The sequence below is a fragment of the Onychomys torridus genome, chromosome 4 (genome assembly GCF_903995425.1).
Source record: "Onychomys torridus chromosome 4, mOncTor1.1, whole genome shotgun sequence".
NCBI classification, from domain to species: domain Eukaryota; kingdom Metazoa; phylum Chordata; class Mammalia; order Rodentia; family Cricetidae; genus Onychomys; species Onychomys torridus.
Window position 1 is genome coordinate 102,674,501 of NC_050446.1, and position 24,945 is coordinate 102,699,445.

General features: G+C 47.7%; 1 long non-coding RNA gene across 1 annotated transcript in view; it reads right to left on the reverse strand.

Annotated features, from left to right (window-relative positions):
- The window catches only part of LOC118582883, a 174,270-nt gene that overhangs the window by 67,713 nt on the left and 81,612 nt on the right, over positions 1 to 24,945 (reverse strand). Inside the window, exon 2 of the long non-coding RNA XR_004944803.1 lies at positions 17,241 to 17,423. This is a non-coding gene — a long non-coding RNA (uncharacterized LOC118582883). The remainder of the gene's footprint in view (positions 1 to 17,240; positions 17,424 to 24,945) is intronic.

The following is a 24,945-nucleotide window of genomic DNA, read 5'->3' on the forward strand; positions in this document are numbered from 1 at the left end:
TGCTCAGCCATCTATATCCCTCTGGAGCAGATAAACACGTTACCAAAGACGACAGCTGGAGTGGCTGAGCGCCAACCCTAGCTGCCTCTCCCTCCACCGTGGCTGTGGCTGCCGGAGGGCAGCTACAGAAGCAAAGACGCAAATTGACCCCCCGCAGGTTGGGAGGCACTCCACAGGTCGCACAGTCTCCCTGATACAGAAAGTTGGGTTCCCTACACCAATATCCTCCTTCAGGGCCTGGCCAGAGCAAGGCAGCAGCCTGAGCAGCTGCGGGCCACCTCTGCCCCCGAAGGCATTGTTCTTCTGGTGTCTGTCCTACCCGGTGCCACTGCATCTTGCTTTCCAGAACAATAGTGAGCAGCCAGGACTTGCTAGGCATTTGCTGTGGGCCTGATAGCGTCCAAACACAAACACTTCACATGTTTGTCTTGGTGTTCGTCTTGGTGTACTTACCCAGCAAATCTCCAGGGAGCTGTTAGGCATCCTTTTGTAAATGTGGAAATGGGAGTGTAGAGGGCTCCAACAATATGCCCAAACCCTCAGGGTCGGTTGGTCAGTCGAGTCTGGATTTCAGGCTTTTCCAGTTCCAGAATCCAAGCAGCTATCATGCCCACCACCTTTCTCCCGCCCTGACCCCCCACACCTTCCAGGTAGAGGTCCACAGCCTGAATCCTTCCTAGAATCCCAATCCCAGAACTGACATTGGACTAGAGGCCAAGGTAAAGATTGATTCTAGAACCTTCTTCAGACTTCTTCAAACTGATTCCCAAAGAACATTCTTCCCCTCTATTCAAACAATAAACCTTGTAGCCAAAAGGAAGGGGGAAAATAAGGGAATCGGAGCCACCCAAATCTAACTTACCATTCTGTGTTCACCTCTCACCAACTTCGGGCCACCTGCTGCTCATCCTTTCTAAATCTCCAGTGTCCCATTCAGATGCAGTGGCACCGGGAAGAACAGACACCAGAAGAAGCAGAGAGTACTAAACCACCCACCACAGGGGTGGGGTTGCTGAGAGAACTAAATTAGATAAGCCAGGCTTGGTGGTCCAGGCCTGGTGGTCCAGCTACTCAGGAGGTAGCGGCAGGGGGCTCTTAGTAAGCTCAGGGTTTGCCTGGGCTACAGAGTGAGTTCAAGGTTAGCCTGGGAACTTAGTACTCTTCTGTCTCAGAAATAAAAGCAAAAGGAGGATGGGGAGGCAGCTCCTGGGTCCCCAGTACTATACAAAGTTCAATGGGATAAAACCTAAAGCATGGCTGGGTCTGGGTTTGCACATGACCTGCAGCTCTACTGAGGATGTGGTAACAAACGAGGTATAGCTCAGAGAACACACGGGCTGATTAGCCATCATCACCAAGCTCTCAGCTATAGAAAGAGGGCTCCCGAGAGTCCCTACTCCAAGAGGAGATTTGGCCTACAGCACACAGACCTGAAGCTCTAGGGACCACATGTGGCTGTGTGTTTCTAACTCTACTGCTGTTCCTGGTGGGGGTGCCCCTGAACAAGAGGTGTGGTGGGAAGGGGGGCTGAAGATTTGCAGGTTGTGGCGGTACTGATGGAGAGGGCACATCCCTGTAAGCAGGCAATGAGACTCACCACAAAGCCTTCGTCAGAGGCTCTTTCCCTGGGCCTTGGGTCTGCCCCACCTTTCATGGAGGGGGAGTGAACCACCTCTAAGGCACACTGTTTTCCCAGGAATGAAGACATTTAAGACACAGGCTTACAGGAAAAATATTCCTGCGCCTTCCTCAAAGCCAGCACTCTCAGGAGGACCTTCTCCCAATAGGTCTGCCTTCCATTCCTCACTCCAGTAGAAAGGACATCTTGTCTACCACAAGGCTACCCCGACACACTCTGTCCATTCACCCAGCTTTACTTAACCTTTGTAACAGGTGTTGCTGATGTCACTTGACTGTTCCTCGTTTATAATAGTGTCTTTCACCACTTGTCAGCTGCTGTAGGAGAGATCTATGTCTCCCCTCCCTGCTGAGAATCATCCCAAAAATGATGTCTAATTTAGAGAATATGCTCACTAAATAGAGGCTGAGGGAAAAGAAAAAAAATGAATGGATGAAGGAAGAAATTTACAAACTCAATGTGTGTTCTAGTGAGTTCTAAAATTTTTCCTTTTAGACTTAGTTATTTTGTGTGCATGAGTGTTTTGCCTGTATGAATGTGCACCATGTGCCTGCCTGGTGCCTGCAGAAGTCAGAAGAGGGCATCAGATCTCCTGGAACTGGAGTTACAGACAGTTGTGAGCACCGTGTGGGTGCTGGGAATTAAACCCAAGTCCTCTGCAAGAGCAACAAATGCTTTTAAGCTCTGAGCCAACTCCAACCAACTGGTTTTAATTGACAACTTGACACAGCCTAGAGTCACCTGAGAAAGGAGTCTTAATTGAGGAATTGCCTAGACCATGACCTGAGAGCATACCTGTGGGGATTGACTTGTTAGTTGGTGTTAGAGATCCCAGCCCACTATGGGTGTCATCATTCCCTGGGCCTGTGCTCCTGCGCTGTGTAAGGAAGCTAGCTGAGCATGAAGCTGAACAAGCCAGCAAACAGCATCCCTCAGGATTTCTGCTTCAAATTCCTGCTTGAGTCCCTGTCCTGACTTCCATCAATGATAGCCTGTGATCTGTAAGAGTGAGACAAATAAACCCTGATTTTGGTCAGAGTGTTTTGTCACAGCCACAGAACAAAACTGGGATAGTAGGTCAGAAGTGAATGATTTGTTTTGAAACATTGTTATCACTTAATTGTATGTTTGGAGGAAAGCTTATTGAGATCACTTCATTAAAATAACTCTTCTTTGCTCTATTCATAATAACCCAAGCTCAGAAACTGCTCAGGTGTTCATCAATAGGAATATGGTCAAGTTGTTGTGTGTCTAGATACAACATACTGACAGACAGTAGAAGGGGATGAATTATAAAACCTGCATAGACTCCAAACACAGCATGCTGAGAGAGGGGTCCAGAGACTGGTGCACAGTTCCTATTTCCACTCCTCACATGGCATTCTAGAGCAGCCAAAGCTAATCCAGGATTTTTTTTTTTTTTTTTAAGAAAAGCAGTATTTGCCTGTACCCATAAGAAAGATGAAAACTTCCAATTTCAGGAAGCTGGAGCAGATATTCATGTCTCTCCCTCCTGCTGAGCATTGCTAGGAAATCTGGATATTATTATGTAGGGAAAATGCAAAAGGCTCTGCAAGGAGAGAAGACAGACAGACTCGCAACCTCGGGACCAGAGGAACACAGTGGCAGAGTTCTCAATGTTTGTTTGTCTCATATGGCATAGACGTAGAGCTGAAGAAAGTGAATACCAACAGACTGCCAGTCCAAACCTACTCTCTCTAAGGCCCTCGGAAGGGGTGGCCTACAAGACAGAGAATCTTAGGCAACAGCATTCCACTCCAGGCTCCGCTCCAGAAAACACACCCCACAAGCCCAGCTCATGGTAAAGGCTAAGCGGGGGACCCACTGTCACCAGGGGAACTTCTTTGCTCACCCACCCCTCTCCAGGTTGGTATTCAAGAAGACTGAATAGAGGGCTGAGACCTTTCATCCATGTCCAAGAGCAACAGGTTTCCCTGGTGTCAGGTGGACAGCATCAGGGGAGCCTAGACTTCTACCCACCAGGAATAAGGAGACTACCTCTTCAGATGCCAGCAGAAGCTGGTATAGAACCTGGGCTTCCACCTACCTGGCTATAATGAGCTGGTCCCCACTTCCCAATCTCCCCTATGTGAGCTCTGTTAGGAAGCCAGTTATGTGCATCACCACACTCAGCCCCATGTGACAAAAATTTTAAAACATTCATCATAAGTGAATGGAGCCCCAAGAACCTGTGGGGATAGAGCCAAAGCCTGCCTCTTAGGGCACTGAGAGGATTCTGAAAGAAGGGGGAAAGGGAAGAATAAAAATATACAATGAAATAATGTCTCAAATGTCCCCAAATTTAATAAAAGACATTAGTTATGGATTAGAAAATCGAGGCAACCAACTCATTTACAATAGCATCAAAAAATATAAAATATGGCCCAGTGAGATGGCCCAGTGAGTAAAAGCACTTATTATTGCCAAGCCTGACAATCTGAGTTCCATTTCTGGGGCCCAACCCACATTGGAGAACCAACCACACACACACACACACACACACACACACACACACACACACACACACACACTGAATGTAATTTTGAAAAAGAGAAAAAAGGAGAAATATTTAGGGCAAATGTGACAGAAGATGAAGATTGACGTGTATTGACAACCACAATGAGATGTCACAATGTACTCACAGGCTGGGGACAAACAAAAGCCAGCATCTAGACTAAGTGCCAGCCAGGACCCAGAGCAGAGGAACTTTTCTCCAAGGCAAGGGGGTTTAGAACTAACAAACCCCACTGTCCTCCTCTCCCAGGTCCCTCCCCTGAGCCTCTGGGACGTCAGTTGTCAATCCTCCTCCAGCAAGAGCAAGCACTGCTCTTCAGAGAGCAGGAGAGACTCTGGTTTAGAAATATCTACTGGACCGTCCCATGCTCAGTGCTCTGGGCTTCCTTTCCTCCCTTTGGCTGCTGGGAAGGGTGCACAGTGCCTAATTGAAGGAGATCTAGAAAACACCAGGCCCAGACCATCAACCATCTACTCCGAGAATCCTCAGAGGACCACACCTCTGACTACAGGCTATATAGAAGACTGAATAGAGGGCTGAGACCTTTCATCCATGTCCATTGCTAGGAAATCTGGATATTGTTATGTAGGGAAACTCTGTGCCAGGAACCCTGAGGTTTTGTGTCTTTGGAAGCAACAGGGCTATGCATACATCCTCCAGGTGGAGCAGGAGGGGAAGAGAGTCTCTAAAAAGTACTCTGCACCTTAACTGCCCAGGTTCCCATAGGAGACCCTGAACACCCAGGCCTATGTGAGCTTTCTTTTTATTATCATCATCATCATCATCATCATCATCATCATCATCATTATTTGGAGCATCAGTTCATATACCGAGCTATTGGCCTAGAAGCCCTGTGTAAGCTCAGAGCTCCACTACATCAATTAGTATTTTTAGCTTTGACTGGCTGGGATTCTAGCTAACAGACCAAGATGCAGGCTCATGGTGGCCTCAGCAAGCACATGGATCTACTGGACTTGATCAAACTCCAGAAGGAGCTAAACTGATTCAAGACACCTAGTTCAGCTACCTACAGAAGGATAGTTCTCACCCTCCTCAAAGTTTACTTAAAATTAGAGAGAGGGGGAAGGAGAGAGAGGGGGGGAGGGAGGGAGGGAGGGAGAAGGAAGAGGAGGAGGAGGGGGAAGAGGGGGAAGAAAATAAAGACTCCAAAGATAGAAGTGCCCCCGAGGAGGAATATTACTAAAGATTCACAAATGGAACAAATTTTCTAATAACAAAGTAAACACTATTAAATTGTTTTTGAAAGGTGGCAAATTGGTAGGAGAGTATTTTATTATCCTTTTCAATGAACCTTGGCTGGGGGTGTACATTAAAATGCACCCTGCGGGGGCTGGAGAAATGACTTAGCAGTTAAGAGCACTGGCTGCTCTTCCAGAGGACCTGGGTTCAAGTCCCAGCACTCATATGGCAGCTCACAACTGTCTGCAACTCCTTTTCCAAGGGATCCTACACCCTTACACAGATATACATGCAGGCAAAACACCAATGCACATAAAATACAAATAAATAAATTTAAATGCACTCTGTAATAATGTATTATTTATTTCTGCACCCTATCTCCCTGCCTACTTGCCTGGCTGCCTTTTCCTTCAGACCTGTTGATGTTATCCACGCCCTTCCTCTGCTCTGTCCCCTCCAGACAGGGCCCAGAAAAAGGGAGACAGACTTTCCTCCCATGCCTGGGTGTTGGGACTTAGCTGTACTGTGGGATGTAAGTGGTGCATACTGGCCTGGAAGTCTCCTTCTGGGGATGAGAAAGGTGTTGGATGCTGCTGATCTGGGGGTCCCTTTCTCTCCCGTCCCTCACTTTGCTTGGCTGTGAAATTAAAGATAGGGTTCAAAATTTGTGAGTCATGTTTTAGCTGGGTTTTTAGTTTTCAAAATTGGTGTGTTGTAACACGTAAAAGTGGCCATTTATTTGGGGGATGTGGGTACCAGGGTGTTTGTATTTTTCCATCTTGAAGATCTGCTGTCCCATCCAAAGAAAAGGCCCATGTGAAACCTGGTCCCTCCCCACTGGCGGGAGTGAGAAGGGTGACTAGCTTGTTGGTGCCTCTTGCTCCTTTCGCTGTAGGAATCATCCAGAACCCACAATAAGGGCATCCCCTCTTTGTCCAGAGCAGCTGCTGTCCGCCCAGTCCTTAGGTCTGCTGGTGGCCTGGGAGTCTCCTGGGTGAAGGCAGGTGAGTCCAGAATGATATCATATCCTGCCCCTGCAAACATCCCACCTCTACCAAACAGAAAAGGACACCTGTGAGTAGAGAAACTGCTCCCTGCTGTCCTTAAAAGTGAAGCTGGGGTAACCAACTCCACACCGGTCTCAGGTTTGACAAGAATGTATCACTACTAGAGAAAAGCCACGGTGACATGGCCGCTCCTCACTTAAAAAGAGCCAAGCTAAACTAGCTAAACTAAGTAACAACAACAACAACAGATTGTTTCCCACACCACTTGCCCAGCTTCTACTACCAGGGCTCGGCCTGGGCCAATTTCCATGCTTGAGTTATTAACTTATGAAAATAGGCACAAAAGGGGGGAAATGCACAGATCCCCGGCTGCATTATTACTCATCGCCATGGCTGAATGGGTTCCAGCACAAAGGCGTGTTATTCCGCCTGCCACTGTCTCAGTTTTGAACAAAATGCAGCTTGCTAATGGGTTCTGCCTCATCTACCTTTCTGTAATCATTACGTGGCCATTCTCTGTAATTTATCCTTTTTTTTTTTTTTTTCACGAAGAATGTGTGCCTTACTCAGGTGAGCACATGTCTTGTAAGTCCCCTTCGTTTTTGGCTGGAAAGAAAGGTCACAAAGCTGCCAGTCACTCGGGGTAAGGCACCCATTATGCTCATCTTGGCAATATTTGGAAATAGTAATGGATGGCCGTGAACAGATTCTCAAAACCTGGTGAATTGGGACAGCGATGTAAGTGATAAAGGGGACCTAGAAGCAGTCAAGAGAAGACGGAATGAGGGGGCGTTTTCTGCCCATCCCAGACTGGCCTCTGCTTGGGGATCATGATGGACCACTTCTCCCCCAGCCAGTTGGAGACATCTGCTCATGGGCTGAATGGTTTCAAGTTCCCCACTTGATCTTCCATACCACCAGCTTTAGCCTACATTTCGGCAGTTTCTAACCTGTGCTCACAAGTGCTACTTCAGGGCTCGGGGGATGGCTCAGTGGATTAAGTCCTTGCTACTCAAGCATAACAACCTGACTGCAGATCTCTAGAACCCCCATGAAAAGCCAGGTATGGCCATGGAAGGAACCCAATGCTGAACTCTAGACCTTATATGTGCATAGATAAGCGCATGCATGCACTGGCATACACATGCCATGTGTACATGCATGCACACACACACTCCCCCCCCCCCCCCTGCCAGACAGGGTTTCTGTGTATAGCCCTGGCTGTCCCAGAACTCAGAGATCCACCTGCCTCTGCCTCCTGACTGCATGTACCACCACGCCCAGCCACAAACTTTTTTTTAAAGAAGACCTCTCCTATACTAGCATGAGCCAAGTGTGTAAAGGAACTGAGTGGCATCATGCTTCTGGAAACTCCAGAATTGATTGTAGAAATCAAGGCCTGTCAATGTTTATTTTGGGGGGAAGGGGAACAGCCAAAATCGCTAGTGAAGAACACATTAGGCAAAAACTTGAGACTAACGACACTGGGAAAGCTGGTCCACACATAAGGTTTTCAAAAACCAAGTCTGAATCGCTAAGCCTGTGACACGGGTTGGGCACCTGGCAAGCTAGTACCCTTAAGAGCAGCCAGAGAGAAGCTGGTGAAGCCTCCTCCCTCCACCAGGACAGTGGAATGCTCCACCAGATTCTTTCCCAGTCAGCTCCGCAGCTATCTGGAGGTTAGTGTAAGAGCAAGTGTGTCCTTTCATCTTCCCGGAAGTGCTAATGAATGCTTTGGTTTATTCTTTCCCCCTCATTAAGACAAATGAGTTCTCTTCTGTCCTCAGGAAGCTGCTCTCATCCATAAGCCAGCCACGCTCCTTCCTGCTCTGCGGATCTCTAACCTCTCTCTAAGGGACCCTGTCTTGTCAGGTGGCCTACGGGCCTACCTTGCCTAGTTCAGACTCAGCCTCAGGGCCTCTCCAGACTGCTCATTGCTCTTGGAGCCCATGGCCCACTGCCCTGGGACCCAGCAACATGTTTGAGGTTATCTCAACTCTGGAAGTCCTGGCTGACACTACAAAACACAAGCACATTACATTTCCATGACAGTGTGTCCTAGAGAGGCTGCCAGGTTCGAAAGAATTTAGGAAAACAGCACCCCCACAGGATCTTTAGAGACTGTGCAGCCAAACCCTGTTCACCTTAACTTTGAGTCAAAATCTCTCACTGGCCTTGAACTCACCAAGGGAACTACAGGGATCTGCCTGTGTCTGCCTCCCCAGAACCCAGCCTTTATCTAGGTGGGTGCTCGTGTGACAAGTACCTTAGCTCCCCAGCCCTGAAACAAAGCAAAGTGATGTGTGTAGACCCACATTGCCAGGGTAGTGGACTAAGGCTGGAAACAGTGTCCCTTCACTCTGCTGGCCCACTGTCCACACCATCCTACCTAAGGCCTCCATTCCCCCTTCCCAATGCTAGCGCAGAGCTGCCAGATACCACTGACCAGAGGATAACATGAACTCTGCTTTACCGAGAGTCTGCTGAAGGTAGAAAACAGGGCCCTCGTGCGGCTGCAAGAGAATGGTAGGCCCCCCCCCCCCCCCGGAACACAGCTCTGTGCTCCAGAGTCACAGTGACCAGTGAGGACACATCACAGGTGGCCCAATATGCCTGCAAGACCTAGGAGGTTGCTAAACTCTCAGAGGAGAAGAGTGAGGGTCTCCTGAGGACATTTCTTGGGGATTCAAACCTGAGCAAGCATAACCCACCTTTCCTCACCCCATTGAGTTATATGACCAGTGTGAGCACCAGGCCACACCTTCCTCAACCATCTCTGAGTGATGGTGGATATAATCAGCTTGACAGCTAGAGCCCCCTAAGAGACAAGCCTCTGCACAATGCTGGTGAGGGATTCTCACTGAGGTGGGAAGATGCCATGGGCTGGGGGCTTGAGTTGAATAACAGAAAGAAGACAAGCTGAGCACCAGCCCTCATCCCCTCAGCTTCCTGAGTGAGTATGCAATGTGACCAGTCACCTCAAGCTCCTTCAGCCAGCCCTCCCCCACCCCAGAACGGACTGTGCCCTCAAACTGTAAGTAAAAACAAAAACAAAAATAAAGCCCACCCTCCCTTAAATTACTGCTTATCACATGTTTGGCCCTAGCAACAAGAAAAGTCAGTAATGCTGGTGGCTATATTGATGAGTTCCTTTCTTTAGCTGTGATCTTATCATGTTTAGCTGGTTCCATATAAACAGATCTAGGTGTATTTTCAGCAGACATCTCTGGAGTGTTAACTACTTTCCCACCACTGTGCAACACAGTCTCCAGGCTTCTATTTCACTTGCAAAATGGAGACTCTCTAGCCAATGAGCAGAACCTGTCCACTCCCTTCCTCTCAGCCCCTGACAGCTGCCACTCTACATCTGCACATGAATTTAACTGCTCTAAGTACTCCATGTTAGTAGAATCAGATGGTATGTTCTTTCACATGTAGCTAATTTTCATTAACTGCATCTGGACTCAACTAAAACCCCAGCTGCTGGGCACTCCTGTGTGGCAAAGAACTTTCTCAAGCCTCAGGTCAGAAGATACGAGGTTCTCGAGGAAAGGCTGGCACAGGTGCAGGGGACTAGAGTGTTCAGCTCACCGCCACCACCCCCATCCTACCCCCATCCCACCCCCAGCCAACACCGTCCACCAAACATCTCCTGTTCTCATGGTCTCATGCGCCAGATTGCTGTTTGGAAACCATTGGCAAAGCCAGGCTGCACAGAACCCAGAAGTGTGTGATACCCACTTCAATAGTTACGTTGTTTTGTTAATTCTTTCCCTCTTCAAGGAAGGGGAGAGAGCTAAAGCTGGTGATGGAAAAACACACTTCCATGGATCAGCACTGGGTAGCCATGTGCACATCTGTTCTTAACAGGTTTCAGCTGAAAATATACCTAGATCTGTTTATATGGAACCAGCTAAACATGATAAGATTACAACTTGGAGGGTAACCATGGGGGAGGGAGAGGAAGGAAAAACCCAGCCACACTCAGGCTGTGTATTCGCTCCTCACACTTTACCACAGACTCCTTGACTGGGCTGGATTTGCTGTGCATTTGAAAAGCCAGGATGGCTCAAGATTAGTTACAGACAAACTCAAGATGTTCCCACAGCCTTTCTACAACACGCTCGCCTCCCATTCACCTCCCGTGTGAGCCTGAAAAGAGACTGCACCTGGGAAGTCACTTGAATTTGAGGAGTTCTGGCCCAGGAAAAAGACAGTGTGCTAGCTACTCACATGGAAAGGACACAGCACACCTTAAGAAACGATTAAAAAAGAATGGGGGAGAAAGATTTCCTTTGAATCAAGGTTACAGCTAGCTCATAATTGACTTGCTCTGTTGGTTGTTAAGTCCCAAGAGCATCACATGGTAGTGGGAGCCTGTGGCTGACACCTCTTGGCAGACAGAAGGGAAAGGTGGGAGAGAGGGGGGAGTTCCCTTTGCTTCCCACTAATGGCATCAAAATTCTGTCCCCATCAGAACTATACTCATGGATTTGGTCAGAACCCTCAATAACTTCTCAACGATTGGATCCACCAGCTGGAGCCCAAGACTTTAACATGGGAGATGTCTCAGGAAGACATTTCATATCCAAACCATTAACAGACACCAAATCCTCCCAGAGGAAGGGCAGGCATGTGCCAAGGCCTCTTTCTGCTGGCTCTGTGCTCTCTCAGGGAGGGGTCTTTTGACCTTGAACCTACAGCTATGCTCTGAAGCTGTACGGTCAGCTCCAGCACAGAGCTGAGCAAACTGGCTGGGGTGATTTCTTAGAGTCTTGGTACTCTAGGGGAAAGACTTTCCCTTCCACCAGACTATCCCTGGAGGTGAGGCTGAGATTTACATGCTCACATGGCCCATCAGGAACGGAAGGAATAAGGACTAGTGGACGGCTAATAATGGCTTCAGCAGACTAACACCAGGGAGGAAATAGACCCCCATAGACCCAGCTTTTCTGAGGTTCGCAGGGATAGTAATCACTGGATTTTTACATGATGACTCCAGCATTGAGGGCAAATTAAAACCATGGCCCTGCTGTGGCTTGTGAGCCCTTGTGGGTCCTTTGGTGCCTCCACAAATGACTGCATTGGCTTTGCCTGCTCTAGGCTCTGCCCACCAGGATTCCCATCTCCCAGTGCTGGAAGGCCCATCTTGGGCAAAAGGTGTCACAGTCTAGTACCCTTCACCATTTTCCCTGTGAATGTCACCAGAGTCCATATCTTGACTCCATGCTTGAAATATACATCCATCTGCAGACATCTACCCATAATTTATCTCTAAAAATTAATATCAGTTTATAAAATGCACCACAGGACACAGGGATAACAGTCACACAGCCTCAGAAACAATCAGCTGAAATTGACATCTGAAAATGTACCTCTCCCTGCACTCATGCACGCACACACACCCGGGGGGTGGGGGTGGGGGGAGGGCTGTGATTGGTAAGGGCTTCATTCCTGATGAGCCTCATGCTGAGAGCACTCACCTCATATAATTCATCAAAAATCACTTCTTTTAATAAGCAGCCCACAGGAAAGCAATTATTGGTGTCAGTTTCATTATACTCGAAGTTCTAGAACAAAGAACATATCGCCCACAACTCTGTGACCTGTTAGATGATGCTGAATTTTAATTAAAAAACATTAATATGTTCAATTGATGGCAGGGAGGGTACTGCTCCAAGGCTTCAGAAAGAAACTGGGAAGGCAAAATATGGCTGACAGGTTGTCTCAACAAACTTAACATTTGTCATCTGTGGCTTTTTGTCTGAGGCTTTCAGTTCTGTTTGCTTTTTAAGACAAGTCTTTGCTTTGAGGCCCTGGCTGGCCCAAACTGTCAGCGATCATCCTGTCCTGCCTCAGCTTTCCAGGGGCTGACATGACAGGTAAGCAGCAGCACCATGTGTGGACACTTTAGTTTGGGTAAAGTAGAATCCAAGCTGTGAACATCCACAGAAGGTGGGGTGGTGGGGCTCAAGGAAGGAGTTTTCTTTCCCTCTGAGTACCCCAACAGCACATCCTTGAAAGAGGACCCACAGTTAAAACCCCACACCTCTCCACATGTCTACTGCCCCAGGTTGTGCAAGCCCTTGAAAGAAGCTTTTTCTTTTTTTTCTTTCTTTCTTTTTTTTTTTTTCTGAGCAAGAAACTTGACGCTATTTCCAGGCGATTAACTTAAGAAAGCCTTCTGCAGTGAGGCTAAGAAATGGAAACAGTCTTTTGAAAGCAGTAGATTAACAATATAACCACAGGCAAGGATGTCCAAGTCACCCCCACCAATTCTAAGTGCATAGGCTTCTGAAGGGGTGTGTTAACAGAATAGGAATACCAAAGTGTTCCAAGCCTGTTGACACACTGGCTTCAGGAACAGCCTTCTACAGCAGGTGACTGTCCCACACCCTCTCTGGACAAGCCTCTAAGTCATGCTGTGTCAGAGCAGGCCCAAAGTTCTGTGAAAGAGTAGACACTTTGCCCCAACCACAGAGCACTGAGCTGCGGCCAGGATCTCTGGGGAAGACACCGGCTTTTGTCCAAGGAGGAAGTAGCTGCCTGGGTCTTGAAAGCCCACAACAACCAGCTTTATGCCTGGGGCAGAGAGTATATACAGGGTGCTAAGTGAGGCCCGCCACATGTTCTGAAAGAACATCTTGAGATGCAGAGTGTCAGCCCCACAGCATGGGAGCTGGGGCAAATGCTTCTGTCCTGAGTGGGGTGGGGGTGGTATGGGGCAGGCTACTGAGTTAGCCACAGGCTAGAAGAGTGCCTCCACTTCCTCCAAGGAAGAGAGCAGAATGCAGTCTGAGCACAGGCTCCAGCCCTGCAACAGCATAGGCCAGTGTAAGGTAATGAGCCACAGCTGGGACCTTGGGATGATGCTCGCTGTGCACAGGGAAGAGGTAGGTTTGGGTTTTAAGACAGGAGGGCTGGAGTGATAACTCAGAATATGAAGTAAGTTCAGTTCTTAGAACACAGAATATGAAAAGGCTGGGTCAAATGATGCTTGCTTGTAACCTCAGCACGGGGAAGGAGAGACAGGTGGGTCCCAGGGCTCACTGGCTGGCCAGCCTGGCCTACTTGGTCAATGAGAGACCTTGTCTCAAAACAACAACAAAAACACAAAATGATTAGTGCCTAAGGAGTGATGTCTGAGGTTGTCCTCTGCCTTCCACATACACAGGTACATACACACACACACACACACACACACACACACATGCCACCCTGTATTTAAAAAAAAAGATAGAAAGGACGAAAGGAAGGAAGGAAGGAAGGAAGGAAGGAAGGAAGGAAGGAAGGAAGGGAAGGAAGGAAGGAAGAAAAAAAAGAAATCACCATTGGGTCCCAAACTGGAAAGGGATGTAGTTGGTGCATTTCCCAAAGACCAGGCTTGACTACATGATATCCTAGCTCATGTGTTCCTGGTTGTACCTTTAGACACGGTTGGTGGACCACTCCATTGTCCCACCCCTTTCTTCCACACTGTGTCAAGGTCAGTGGATAAGCCATGGAGGCCTCTGGCTCACAACAGGTACCCAGGCAGGATAGGTTGGTGTTACTTTTTCTGGGAAAATAGGTGCAGCTCCACTGGGGAGCAGTACATAATGAACATCCAGTGTCTTGAAAATAGCATGGTGATTCCAGATTCCAAAGGGAAACTGACAGAGGACCCCCACAAGGAAATCCACTGTATCCCCGACATGAAGCAGGTGAGCCATATTGGAACACTGACCTCAAGCCAAGACCCTCCCCAAACACTGGGATGGCAGGTAGCAGGGAACCCAGAAGAGGTCGAGTGTGCACTTTTGAGACGGTTCTCACAAGCTCCCATATGGGAAGGTGCTGGTGACACTTAGGGAAACTGAGTCTTGCCTATGTCCCCTTCCCACTGGTGGGGAGGGCTTCCTGGAGAAGAAGGCATGCCAAGGCTGAGTAAAAATGGGCAGCAGGACTCATGGGGCAGGGTTCACTGTGCCCTACTTGGGCTTGGGGCACATGACTAGTTTTCTCTGAGACAGCACATTTTCCATTCTAAAAATAGCCCACGATGACCCAAGACATCTTCCCCTCCCAAAGAGTCCCATGGTTCTGGGTTGTTGTTTTCCCAGAATTTTTGTGATGTCTGAAAGCAATGAACAATGAAACCATTATGGCTGTCGCTGCCTATTGGATGATCCCCCAGACACAACAACCCGAGGACCAATGTTCAAGCCTTCATTGAAAGAACTTGCCCTGGGAGGTGAAGGAAGCTCCTGTTGACAACCCTCTTTAGTCAGCCTGCCTTCTCCCTCCATCAAGGGATACAGGGGTACTGTTCAACCAGAAAGGATCAGCCACCATCTGCCCCGCCCCTCCCCGCCCCTCCCCACACAACACAGGTTGACAGCAGGACATGTCTCTGAACTCTGAGGTTTTTGGCCTCTGCCTAGGCCTGAGGTAGCCACCAGCTGGAGGAGATTTCAACAGGACACTGGCTTTCTGTCTGCCCTGAAAACCTCCCCACGTCGATTTTGGTGGTATTTCTGGGACGTTTAGGACACTCCTTTTGAAGAGGAGGCACCCACTACTGGTCTGGTGACTCCTGGGATCCAAGTTCCTTGACTGCCTGTTTGCAAGCAAGGGGCTATTTTTACCGTATCTGAGTGGGGCCCTACTAATTGCTGCACAAGCACTTCTAGGGAAGTTCACATTTTCCCCCTGGCCAGCAGTTAACTCTAACAGCGCCAATGGGGCACTGGGGGTGAGGGTGGGGGAACTTCGTGATCTGCTTATGAGACACACAAAGTGCACCAGCTTTCTCTGAAGGGTTAACGGCTGCAGACAAGACAGTCCTATTGAGTTATACATGGCAAAGGGTGACCGGTGGGTGAGCAATGCAGACGAGCAAAAGAAAAAAAAAATGTAAAAAGGGGAAGATAGGAAAAAGAAAACCGCAAGGATAGACACCATCTCCCCACCCCCACCCTCCACCCCCGCCGCCGCCCCGTCCACCCCCACCCTCGCGCGGAACATTATATGTACAGGCCACAGATTGGAGCGAAGTTAAATTTGGCTCACAGGAATACAGGAAAGAAAGAAAACAGATCAAGTTACACAGAATCCTATTCAGATTTGGGCTTGGGCCTCAGCACACAATGCCCGGCTAAAGAGAACAAGGCCACGGTGTGTTGTGCAAAGCTCACACCCAGCAGCTTCGCTTTCTCTCCAGTCATCTGCTGGCCTGGCCCTGGGCTGCAGGCTAATACCCTGCTCTGCAGGTGGAGACAGCTAAAACAAACCAAAACGGTGTAATGGACTGCAGGAAGCCTTTCTTCAGAACTTGATCAGCCTCCAGAAAGGAAACATGCATGGACTTTTCTCTGGACAGCAATCTGTTTTCTTAGGGTGCAGAGAGAGACCTGGTGGCCAGGGTAAATAAGCAGCCGGTGGCAGGATTTTTGGCAAGGCTGAGTTGCGCAGGAAGTTTGAAAAGACCGCTTCCTACGCTCTGATTCCAACCAAAAGTGAGCTGTCAATCTTGCAGGATGGAGGTACTTGGAAAGCACCAGCCAGGAAAGAGCTGCTGTAAGGGGGAAACCTGAGTCACAGGTGCGTGCCTGGAATCCTCCCCAGCTCCCTCCGGCTGGTTCACCTGGCTAGAACCCAGCCCCAGAAGCTGGATTCTACAAGTTCACTAACTGGCGCCAAGCAGGGCTGCTGGGATATTTAAAAAAAAGAAAGAAAGAAAGAAAGAAAAAAGAAAAACCTCAGGTAGATGTTGGCTGCTCCTGTGAGCAGCTGAGCAGGCGGGCTGGGAAGATCAAATTGACCAAGTGACCCCCTGCATGTAAGCCAGCCATGAGATGGTCAGGTGTGTTTTAAACAGTAGAGGTCAGACTTTCCAGCAGACACTCAGGACACAACATGGAGAGGAGAGGTCCACCAGTGTTTCCCAGGGAGGGTGCCATGATGGCCTAAGAATAAGGCCCTGTATCCCTGTGGTGGGGGTGTCTTTTCAAAGACGTTCTATCTTACCCTATTTGAGTTTCTCCTGACCCTAGGTGGGCCATACAGAGAGAATATAGTTCTTATTGTACAGTGAACGATGCCTAAGTAGGCTTCCCTTTGCCTCAGAGAACATTGCCTAGGCTTTTGACAGCACATGCCAGGTCAGGTTGGGTGTCATCACAGTCACCAGCCTTCATCAGCTGGTGCTAACTACTCTCTTAAGAATGTTTGTTGCCTTTAGGGACTGGAGAGATGGCTCAGCAGTTAAGAACACTGACTATTCTTCCAGATGACCCAGGTTCAATTCCCAGCAACCACATGGCAGCTCACAACTGTCTGTAACTCTAGGATCTAACACCCTCACACAGACATACATAGAGGCAAAACACCAATAAAATAAAAATAAATTAATTTAAAAAAATGTTGTTGCCCTTAGTCTGGTGGTGGTGTTTTACACCTTTAATCCTTGCATTCAGGAGGCAGAAGCAGGTGCGTTTCTGAGTTTGAGGCCAGCCTGGCCTAGAGAGTGAGTTCCAGGACAGCCAGGACACAGAGAACCCCTGTCTTGTGTGTGTGTGTGTGTGTGTGTGTGTGTGTGTGTGTGTGTGCGCGCGTGCGTGCGCTAGAGGCTGGAGGAATAACTTAGCAGTTAAGAGCACCAGCTGCAGTTACAGAAGACTCAGGTTCAATTCCCAGCACCCACGTGGCTCCTCACAACCATCTGTAACTCCAGTTCCAGGGGATCCAGTAGCATCTCCTGGTCTCTCCAGGCACCAGGGATGCATGTGGTACACAGACATATATGCAGACAAAATACCTACACACATAAGAATAAAAATTTTAAATAAAAAAATACAACAAAGAATCTTACTCTAACCTGGACCTCAGCAGTGGAGTGGGCATCTAGTGTCTTTAGTTCTCACTGAGCTCTGCCATGGTATAAGCTCAGCCTGCGTTTGAAGGGTGGGGACAGTGTCCAGAGCATCTCCAAGGCTGATTCAGTGAGAGAGCCCATGCATTTCATCCCTTCTTCTGCCTGCGATGCTGTGGATCCTGAAACCTGTGCAGAACAAAGGTCAACATGAGAACTGTGTTTCGACTTTGCTTTCTGTTGCTATGATAAAATGCTCACAACAACCAGCCGGGAGGGGAAAGGGTTTGTTCGGCTTACAGGTTGTAGTCCATCATCAAGGGAAGCCGAGTCAGGAACTGGGAGAGAGCAACTGAAACAGAGGCTTCGGGGAGGAATGCCGTCTACTGGCTTGCTCAGATACCTTGGATAGCCCAGGACCATCTGTCCAGGCATAGTACTGCCCACAATGGGCTGGGCCCTCCCATGTCAATCATCAATCAAGACCATTCCCCACAGACACACCCAGGCAATTCTGAAGGAGGCAGTCCCTTGATGGGTGTTCCTTCTTCCTAGATACGTCTAGGTTTGTGTCAAGTTGACAAAAACTATAACATCTACCAAAATCTATGCATTCAAATTCAATCTCTAGCACTTCCAGAATTACCCTTATGTGGAAAATGGGATGCTATGGATATAATTAGTTAAGATGGAGTGAGCTGGAATCCAAAATCACTACGGTTTTACTCAAGGGAAACTTGGACACCAAGGCACATACTCAGGGTGCACACTACATAACTATGATGATAGATAGTGATCGGATGTAGCCATGGTGAGCCAAGAATGCTAACAGCGGCCAGCGACATTAGTGGTGTGAACAAATTCACTCCCTCAGTCCATACCAGTCTTGAACTTTGACATATATTTCTATCCTATGAGCCCTGGTGTGTGGCTGTCTTCATGGCAAGCCCTACACACCAAGATGCTAAGAGACTAGGCAGGAAAGGGTTTCAGTCTGTACTAAATGCTCATCCAGAGCCAACATCCAGTCCCCACCAAGCTCTGAAGACATTTACTCTGTCACCACGAAGGGTCTCTGCCCCCTTGGGGGTGAAAGAGAGACGGTCTGCTCTTTCTCTTTCACATCTCATCCCTGTTTGTTTCTCAACAGAATTCCTCTGAAGTGTCTCAGACGTGGGAGCAGCACACACTTCCTCTTCAGGACACAGACGGCTCCCATGTGAACTGTGGTGCAGAGGAATACCTTTGTCCTCAGCAACGTAAGACCTGGCTGCTTGGTAACTTCCCTTTTATCCCCATGGCTTTTCTAGAGAAATCTGAAAAACGTATTCCCAGGACTACAGGACAAACCACAGTCAGGAGCTTGAAGCAGAAGCTCCCTTCCGTGGGAATGAGGCTGCAGGATGCATCCATAGGTAGGCTTGTGTGGGGGCCCCCAACCCCAACAACACACACGCTCATAACATGAAACTTCTCTCACATGGTGGGAGTGCTTCCCCATCCACCCACACCAGCACCATGTGCAGTACCCATCCACCCCAGCAACCTGTGCAGTACCCACCCACACCAGCACCCTGTGCAGTGTCTTCCTACACCAGCACCCTGTGCAGGGCCCATCCACACCAGTGCCCTGTGCAGTGTTGGTCAGCCCTCAACCTCCCCAGAGTGGCATGGGACTCCATTTCTGTTCTTCAGAACCCAGTGACAATACCATCCTTTTGGCTTGGGGAAACCTTACATAATTCACCACCAGTCTTCGGACTCAGGCAGCCTTTCTAGACACAGGAGGTCCTGGGACTTCAGCACACCTGATGTGGAATGCCACTCTTTCTCTCCTCAGTATCAGAAACCTACCTCTTGCTCTGTAATTCTAAACACCATCCCTTTCTTCCTTGCCTTTACCGCAAACTCTTTACTGTCTACACAAGTCCAGAGTTATTTTCCCTCCCTAAGCATTACTTAATGTATCAATTTGGGAAATTCTTTTTCCTCAATGGAGACACTAGCTTGTCCATGGCTTTTGTTGCAAGATTCACAACAGCAAGGAGATGGACCCAGCCTAGGCATCCATCAATGAATGAATGGATCCTTTAAGTGTGGTATATATACACATTATTCAGCAGTGTTTTATATATATATACACACACACACACATATATATATATGTATATATACATATATGTATGTATGTATATGTATATTTATATATATAATCTATAGGAAAATGGATGTATCTTGAATGTATAACACTAAGGTAACCCAAAGTCAAAAAGACAAGAAACAAAAAACAAAAAAAAACATGTTCTCCCTTACATGTAGATCCTAGTCTATAATGTATTCTTGTAAATATGGAAACAGGTATAAGTGTGGGTAGTCTAAAAGTCTAGGAGGCCAAGAGAGGGTAGTATTAGATGCTAAGGAAGGATGGGTGGGTGCTGGCTAGGTTTATATCAAGTTTAGACAGGTTAGAGTCATCTGATAAGAGGGGACCTCAAATGAGAAAATGCCTCCATGATATCAACTTGTCAGCAAACCCGTGGGCCATTTTCTTGATTGACCATTGATGTGGGAGGGTCTAGCTCTCGGTGGGTTGTGCCAGATTCTGGAAGGTTCCTTTGATTGGTTTCTGAACGTTTCAGTTTTACATTCACATGCTTTCAAGAGAGTCCAGACATCTCCATTCCATCTGCTCCACCCCAACACAACAGGTGGAGTAGCAGGGACCTTGCTTCCTGCCCTGTTTCACAAATCCGCAGCAGCCATGCTGACTTCCATGGAGTGCTGTGCAGCTCTCAGAGACAGATCTGTTTTCAACCCCCAAAGAAGCTGAAAGCAGCAAGTCTTCCTGGCACAGAAGCCAGCCTCATTGTTCTCAAGTCGAACACATGTTTTACATCAAGAGGAGGGCTGTGGTTGGGGTAGGGGAGCTGGAGAGAGATTCAAAGGTTCCTCGGTTCTCATCGGTCTCAGCCTCTTCAAAGCTTCATCCCACTCGACAGGAGTGCTTCTGCCCACACTTGGGTGCTGTGGTGCATGCACAGGGACTCGCCTGCAGGCCAGAGAGCGGATAACAGACACAGACAGCAACCTGCATGCACGTGCCTTCCTTGCAGAATGGAAACTCCCTTTGGAGTTTACTGAGCTCCCTAAGGCATAGCTGAATGCATGGAGCATGAGATCCTGACTGTTCACAAGGCCATCTCAACAGTGCTGATGGGTGCAAATGGGTTCAAGCTAGCAGGAGTGGGCAGTTCTACTAAAGGCTCTTTGCAAGTATCAAGGTCAGCAGATGATGGGATATCTGCCCCTCTGTGAATTGGAGTGTAGTGCATATATCACCAGGCTTCAGAATAATGTGCAGGGAGACAGTAGAAAACGACAAGGTATCACCATTTGTATGATGGTGTTTCTGAAAGAAAGGAGGACAGGGTGAGAAGTGGAGGGAAGAAGAAAAGACAGGGAACAGGAGAAAGAGTGGAAATGAATTACCTTTATTTACCTACTTATCTTAATTTTCCAGAAAAACTGACAAATGGTCCAGACTCACCCTGTACCTCACACCCATTTTCCCTGAACTATTTTTGTTACCATCAATTACATGCAGATGAACTGAAGTCTACAGCTCTTTCAGACGTCTACAGTTTTTTTACATAAATGTCTCTTGGCACAGCATCCCACGTTTAGTTATCACATCTGACTGGTTCCTCTTGACCTTGACAATTTCTCAGCCTTTTTCTTTTCTTTTTTGTTTTTTTTGAGACAGGGTTTCTCTGTGTAGTTTTGGTGCCTGTCTTGGATCTCATTCTGTAGACCAGGCTGGCCTCAAACTCACAGAGATCCACCTGCCTCTGCCTCCTGAGTGCTGGGATTAAAGGCGTGCACCCCTACCACCTGGCTCAGACTTTTATTTTAGGAGCCTGTGGCCATTTTGAGAACTACTGTTAGATAGAGTTTGTTTTTGTTATTGTTGTTGTTGTTTGTTTTTATACAATTAGGCAATAAAAAACACAGAGGTGAAGAAGTGCCATCTTCAGCACACTCTATGAATACCTATTATCATGACACTTCTCTTGACCACCTGACTGTGATGGTGTCTGTGGTACCTCCCACTACGAGACTCCTCCACTCTCAGGAAGGAAGTCATCACTCCCTGCCACTCTTACAGAGTGGGGAGTTATATTCCACCTATCAGGGTGGAATGTCTACAAATTATTTGAAATTCTGTTGCAGGCTGGACATTTTTCTATTTTCTTCCATTCATTTAACCAGATACATCTGTATCTAGCTCTCTAGCTCTGTGTGAAGTGTGTGTTAATTCTGAGTTTCTTAGACTGTATACTGCTCAAGTCTCTTGTCTCAGCTGCTGAAAACTCTAACAGCTGTTGTGCCTCCTGACATGTGCTGTTGCTTGTTTTTCTACACACTCTCTTCCTGGGACATTCCAGTGTTCCACGCTCAACCTGTTTATCGTCTGCCAGTCCTCGGGTCAGCCATGGTATATGAAGTGGTGTTAAGGCTGGGGTTGTAAACTACAATCTGACATAAGGGGCTGGAATGATGGCTCAGCTGTTAAGAACACTGGTTACTTTTGCCGAAGACTCAGGTTCAATTCTTAGCACACATGTTGCAACTCAACATCTGTAACTCCAGTTCCAGGGGCTCTGACACCCCTTTCTGGACTCTGAGGGCACTGTATGCATGTGGTGCACAGCAATACATGTAGGCCAAACACCTGCACACATACAGTAAAGATGAACAAAGAATCTAGAGATGAAGTGTGTTCTTTGTTACTGTAATAAGATTTTTTCCAGGCCCCCTCAGCTGACAGAATAAGAAAATACATGTGTCTTCATGAACTATCTGGATATTTTTTGTGTACCCATCTGAATCTGTAGGTAGCTAAAACTGATTACACACCGATTTCTCTAACACTGAGGTGCTGCCAGGTGAACAATTCCAGCCGCCGCCTCCTCCTCCTCTTCCTCCTCCTCCTCCTCCTCCTCCTCCTCCTCAATTCTCACTCTAGCAGTGGGAAGCCTGACTTTCACCCTCCACTGTCCAGTCACACCATCATTAGAATACTTAACTCAGCCTCCAAATGTACACTCTCAAGGAAAACAATTACTTTAAATTTTATTTTTAAAATGGTATGTGTATGGGTGCTAACATCTCTGAAAATCATGTTGGCATTTGATCACTCTTGTGAGACATGAGAAAGGTGGAAGCGTCATGAAAATGTGGTGTTCACAGGCAGGATCTTTAAGAGACGATTAGGATTAGAAAGTCGACAGAGTAGTCATCATTGAATCTAGTTGGCCTTATGACAGAGATGAGAAAGTGGGTGCGCGCACGCGTGCACAGACCACACACACACACACACACACACACACACACACACACACACTCACTCACTCACTCACATACATTCCCTTTCACTACGTGTTCCTCTATGTCATCTTGGGATTCTGCCAACAAGAAGGCTATTACCAGTGATGGCCACTTAACATTGAACCATTACTGTAAGACATATAAATGGCCCATGTTATAAGCAACTGGTAGCAGGGAACATGCCATTGTCTTGAAACCCTATGCAGCCAGGATGGTAGTAGACCTAAGACAATAGTTTCTCCATATATGATAGCTAAACTTCACTGAAAACTTGATGGAGTTGAAAATTACCACAGAAACAATCCTCTTGGCATATCTGTGGGGGATTTCCTGGATTGAGTTAATTGTGGGCTGGAGGGGATGGCTCAGCGGTTAAGAGCTCTTCTTGTTCTTACAGAGGACCTGGATTCGATTCCCAGTATCCTCCTGTGGTTCACAACTATCCATAACTCCTGCTCCAGTCAATCCAATGCCCCCTTCTGACCTCAGTAGGTAGCTAGCAAGCACGGGGTGCACAAACATGCAAGCAAAATATTCATACACATAACAGTGAAATAAATCTAAAAGAATTTAGATTAAGTTAGATGAGGTGGGAAAAACCCTAACTGTGGCACCAGTCTCTGGGCTGGGTGCTGGGCTGAAGAAAGGAACATGAACTGAACTCTGCTGCTGTCTCATTGATGGCCTGCTGTGACCAGCTGCCCACACCCCAGTGCTGTGCCTTCCCCGCCATGATGTGCTCAGAACCTTTCTTAAATTGGGCATGGGAATAAACCCCTCTTCCCTTCCCTTCCCTTCCTTCTTCTCACAGAAGGGTAAGTCACACCCAGAGCCAGGCTGGGCCTGTCTTCCCCACACATGCAGAGCCATGTCGATTGGTTGCTCAGGATTAGGGGCCGGTGCTAAATCAGCTCACACTGGGGCAGAGTTTGTCAGCCCACATGTTTCCTCCCATCCTCCCCTGCACCGCTCTAGCTGAATAATACTCCCGCCACTCCTCCAGTGTCTGCCACTCAGGTGCTGAGTCCCTGCCAAGACTGGAGGGGCACCCCCTCCCCCACCACATGCATATATCCACAGAAGGGCTTCTGTCAATAGGCCCAGGAGAGAAATAACTGTTCCATTAAAGATTTCATTTTTGTTGGAATTGATCCACATCTCTATATTATAATCATAGAAATCCAGGAGGAAACTTCCATTTATTTATTTACTTGTTTGTTTCTTTGTTTATTTATTTTAGATGTGTAGTTAAAAAGGAATAAAGACCACTCGGCAGAGACTGAACTTAGAGACTGAGAGACCCAGAGCAGGAGGAGAAAGTTGATGAACCACCAAGGAGCAGACAACACCACACAGAACATACACCCCTGGGAGACGACCCCAGCTGCTGTGAGGGAGAAGGGCCTGGGCGCTCCTGTCTGAAGATAAAGATCGGCAGTCAGGCAGCTGTGTGACACAATGGAGGGTCTTGCCTGTGCAAGGCCATATGTGTGGGTGCCAGCTGGTCGGAGCCCCAACTTGGAGAAGAACCACTGCTTGAAGAGCTAGAAGCTGGCATCAGGTTCCCGAGGTACAAGAGCCCAGCCTACTTTGTGTCCCTACAGGTCTGTAGCTCTGGCAGAGGTGACCCTCTGTAATGTCACCTGGGGTATAGTGTCCAGAAGAGGAGGAGAGAAGTTTTTAATTTTTTTTTTTTTTTTTTTTTTTTTGGAGGTTAGCTCCTTAGCCAGTCAGGATACTCAACCTTGAGATCCCAGTTGGCTTTTTATTGGGCAGTCTTCTTCTGATCGCAAACATGATGGACATTTATTGCATGAATTTTGGAAGTAGAGAAAAGCAAACGAGAAATTAAAATGGACCAGCATCATCCTTCCAGCTAACTAAATTCATATATCAATCAGACATTTTTATTTCCCAGCCTTTGGAAAAATACAGACTGTAAAGAAGAGAAGGAGAGAAAGCACTTGGATATCAGGAAATCAGGGCAGGGTAAGGGGTGACCCACCACCCACACAGCCTGGGAACACAATAGACAGATGGAATGTGACCCTGCCACCAGAATCCTCAGTACCTCTGAGGAGAAACTGAGGTTCAGAAGGTGGATGTAGAGGGAAGAAACAGGGGTGAGACCCTCAGAATTCTAAAACTAAACAGAAGCATGTGGTAAAGCTTGAATGTCCAGCCCACAGGAATATTTCCATCCTCTTTTCCAAGTTCAGTACTACACACGGTGACAGTTTCTGGCTCTGGGTGGACACTCCCTTTTTCTGATTTGAACTATAGCAGTAGTGGCTGAATCCACACGTCTGAGTGGGGACACTAA